Here is a 3,852-nt window from a genome sequence, read left to right as displayed (position 1 = left end):
CCTGCTCAGCCCGTGCGGCTGCCCCCAGCTGCGGCACCTCCCCTGAAGCCTGTCCAGTAGCCACTGGCTGCCCCCAAACCCCTCAGGTTTGTGTAGGTTGCCTTTGGCCTCGGTCTCCTAGCAGTGTGATTGGAAAGGGCTGGCTGGACACATACTGGCTGCGGTCAGGAGCTGCCATGGCTGAAGCTGGAGAGGCCAGAGAAAGGTAAAGCAGCCTAAGAATAAAACAAAGGGGACCCGTCTGGCAGCTGCCTCCAGGAGACAGCCTGCCTCTCCGGGTAAGGAAGGATCCCTCTTAGCGTTGCCCTCGGCACATCTGATCACCAACGTGCACAGCAGGGTCTGTATGTGTAACCAAAAGCACAGTATGGCCACATAGCGTGCACGCATGAGAGGCTGCGTATCTGGGAAGCCTCATGCTATGGAAGCTGTAAGGCACCAATCTATTCTCTTAGGTGAATGACGGTCAAGCTACAGAGGAGGAAGAGAGGGAGAGAGATGCCGAAGAGACTTCTCCAAACTGCCAGATTCTCCGAGCAGCCCCGGGAGAGGGAGCTGTGGTGAGTCCTTGACTCTCGGGGCCATGTAGCCCCTCTTCTGCATCCCAGTCCCTCCCCGCATTCCCCCCCTGCCCCCTTCTCTCACAGCTTTTTTTTTTGCTTCCCTGTGCCTCTCCCTCAGTCACATTAATAACTTACTTTCTATGTCTCCATTTATTTAGCTTCCTGTCTGCCTTTTTTTTTTTTTCCTGTCTATATCATACTCCGTCCATTTTAACTTGTGTTTCGATGGCTACTTTTCTGCGGTTCGCTGCCTGCATTTTGTAATTCTCCCCCGTCTGTCCTGTACCCTGTCGCTGCTTCGAGTTCCCATGTCTGCTTTTGTCAAGCTCCCTATCCGGTTTTAACTCTTTCCTGTGTCATGCACCCCGTTGCTTTTTACATTTTTTTATGTGTCTGTTTTTCCACAGTCTTATTTTTAATTTATTCTCGCCTTTGCTAAAAGCCGTCGTGTTTTAAATTAATTTGCTTTCTACATCTAAGTTTATCCACCTCACTGTTCCTTTTTTTTGTTTTCCCATCTATGCTGTACCCTATCGCTTCTAAAATTTTCCTTCTGTGTCTACTTTAACCAATTCGCTGTCTATATTTTTTGTTTCTCGTCCGTCCTGTACCCCGTCACTTTTGAAATTTTCTTCCTATGTCTCTCTGTATTTTTCTGTCTATTGTCATTTTTAACTTTTTCTTGTTTTTCCTTAATGCTTCCGCTTTTATAATTTTCTTCCTATGTCACTCTCCATCACCCTACGCTTATTTTACATTTTTTTCCTTGCCTTTCCTTAATGCCTTTGCTTTCAAAATTTCCTTTTTACATCAACTTTTATCCAGTTTTCTGTCTCCCTTTCTCCCCCCGCCCCCAGCTCCTCTGTTGGGATCACTCTGCACAGCTCGACCTTCAGGAGAAGGAGCTGTGGCATTGAGAAGCTGGTAAACAGCTGGACACCTGCAGGGCTCAGCCTTGAGGAGAAGGAGCTGTGGTAAAGAGCTAAGAAGAAGCAAGAAAAACAGAGACACCTGCAAGCAGGGAATCCTGACTGTGTGAGAGGTGCGTGGACAGCGCGGGATATCTTGTATATAGCCAATTACAATAATGTGTGTAACAAGCTGTAACCAATCATGAGTGTGTGCGCAGTGACTAAGCGAAAATTATGATATATATTGGAGACAGACAAGACAATAAATGGCATTGACCTGATCGTATTGGTCGTACGCGTCGTGTCTGAGACTTCCGCATCACTCCTCCTTTACCCAGCTGCTTTTTACATGCTCTCTCCATGTACCCTTTAACCAATTCACCGTCTGTCATTTTTATTTTTATTCCTGTCTGTCCCGAGCCCTCTCGCTCTTTCAGTTTCTGTTCTAGGTCTACTTTTATCAAGCTCCCTATCCATATTTTTTAATTTATTCCTGTCCGTTGTGTACCCTGTCGCTTTTAGAACTGTATTTTCGTTTGTGGCTCTGTTATTTACCATCTCCTTGGAGTTTTTTAATTGTTTCTTGTCTTTTCTTAATGCCATGGCTTATTCCATTTTTCTTTCTCGACAACATTTGTGAGGTTTGCTGTCCCTAGTTTTTACTGCTTTCCCGTACCCCGCTGCTTTTTAAATCTTCTTTCTATGTCTCTCTTTATCTGGTTTCCTGTGCCCGGTCTTAAATTTTTTCCCGCGTTTCTAGTACTGCGCTCAACTTTTTAAACTGTATTTCCATGTGTGCTAGTTTGGGCTCGGAGGTAGAGTTAGTTTTCTTTGCGGTAGCTGGCGCGGGGCTACGTGTTGGATTTGCGCCGACACCCGGCGTTGATGACGCGGGGACACGCACCGGGTCTCGCCGAGCGGCGCTTGCGCGGCGTCAAGGGCTGTTCTGCTGCTCCCGCGGCCCCGCCGGCGAGTAGAGCGGGGGTGCGCGCGGGGTTGGGAGGGGACGCGGCCGGGACAGCTGACCCCCGGCTGCCCAAAGGGATGTTCCCAACCGTACGACGCAGCACTCGGCCAGCAAACCGGGGCTGGAGGTCGCGGGGGCGAGGGGGGCCTTAACGTCTTGACGTAACCCTGTCACGTACCACATCGCTTTTAAAGTTTTATTTCTATGTCTCCATTTATCCGGTTCCCTGTCCCGTGGTTTCAGTTTTTTGTTTTTCTTCCCCGTGTTTCCTGCCGCCCGTCGCTTTTTCTTTTCTCTCTCCCGCCCACGCCAGCGCTGCTGCGCCCGGCGTCCCTGTCCCCTGCTTCCACTTCTGCCTCTGCCCACCCCCGGCCCAGCGCGGGCGTCATCGGGCTCGTTAATCGTGGCTGCCTCGGGGCTGGCGAAACGGGTCACGTGCAGGAGCGCCCGGCCTTGCGGCGAGTCCCTGCAACCGCCTGGCTGCCGGGAGGGGCCGCTGCCTCGCGCCCGCCGTGCGAGTGCGCCGAGGGCTCCCCTCGTGCCTTCCGGTCCTAATCCGTCGCAGCCGGCCAGGATCTTCTTTCCCAGGTGTGCTTCTAACGACAGGCCCAGGAAAGGACAGGGCCACGTGAGCGGTGGACGCTGTCGCTCCCGGGTGCGCCGCACCTGACGTACACGGGCAGTCGAACGTGCAGGGTCTGCACGCATCACCGGAAGCGGCCGTGTGGCGCACGAGCGAGGCTCCGTGTGTAGGGAGCCTCGTCTTGTACGAGCTGTAAGACACCCCGGTATCCTCTTAGGTGGAGGACAGCCAAGCGACAGGAGTTACAGAAGGCGAAGGGAGGAGAGGAGGAGGAGGAGGAGGAGGAAGAAGTGTCTGAGCTGGCAACCTCTCCCAGCAGTGCAGGGAGTGAAAGCTGCAGTGAGTCCCAGGCCCCCGGGGCCCTGTTGCCCCTATTCTGCATCCCGGGCCCTCGCTGCCCCTGCCCTGGCCCCTCTCTTTCCCACGCTGATGTGGTATCCGTCCGTGTCCCCCCATACCTCCTTTCTCCATCTCGCTCTGACCAGCTCCCCGTCCCTGTCTTGTAGGTCCTTGTCGTGGTTTAGCCCCAGCCAGCAACTACGCACCACGCAGCCGCTCGCTCACTCCCCCACGGTGGCACGGGGGAGAGAATCGGAAGAGTAAAAGTGAGGAAACTCATGGTTTGAGATAAAGACAGTTTAATAAGTAAAGCAAAAGCCGTGCACGCAAGCAAAGCAAACCAAGGAATTTGTTCACCACTCCCCATGGGCAGGCAGGTGTTCAGCCATCTCCAGGGAAGCAGGGCTCCGTCACGCGTAATGGTTTCTTGGGAAGACAGACGCCATAACTCCGAACGTCCCTCCACCCCTTCCTTCTTCTTTGTCCCAG

At 52.8% G+C, this 3,852-nt stretch overlaps 1 long non-coding RNA gene across 1 annotated transcript; it reads right to left on the bottom strand.

Moving 5' to 3' along the window:
* Positions 1-1,231: 1,231 nt before the first annotated feature.
* Positions 1,232-2,964, bottom strand: LOC309408221. Its single transcript, XR_014181503.1, has 2 exons — positions 1,787-2,964; positions 1,232-1,404 (listed from the first exon to the last, which is right to left on the bottom strand). It is a non-coding gene; the product is annotated as an uncharacterized lncRNA (long non-coding RNA).
* Positions 2,965-3,852: the final 888 nt, after the last annotated feature.

This window comes from Phaethon aethereus, assembly GCF_964289735.1.
Source record: "Phaethon aethereus genome assembly, chromosome: 10".
NCBI lineage: Eukaryota > Metazoa > Chordata > Aves > Phaethontiformes > Phaethontidae > Phaethon > Phaethon aethereus.
The sequence above is the reverse complement of the archived record's forward strand: the minus strand, read 5'-3'. Positions and strand labels throughout refer to the sequence as shown.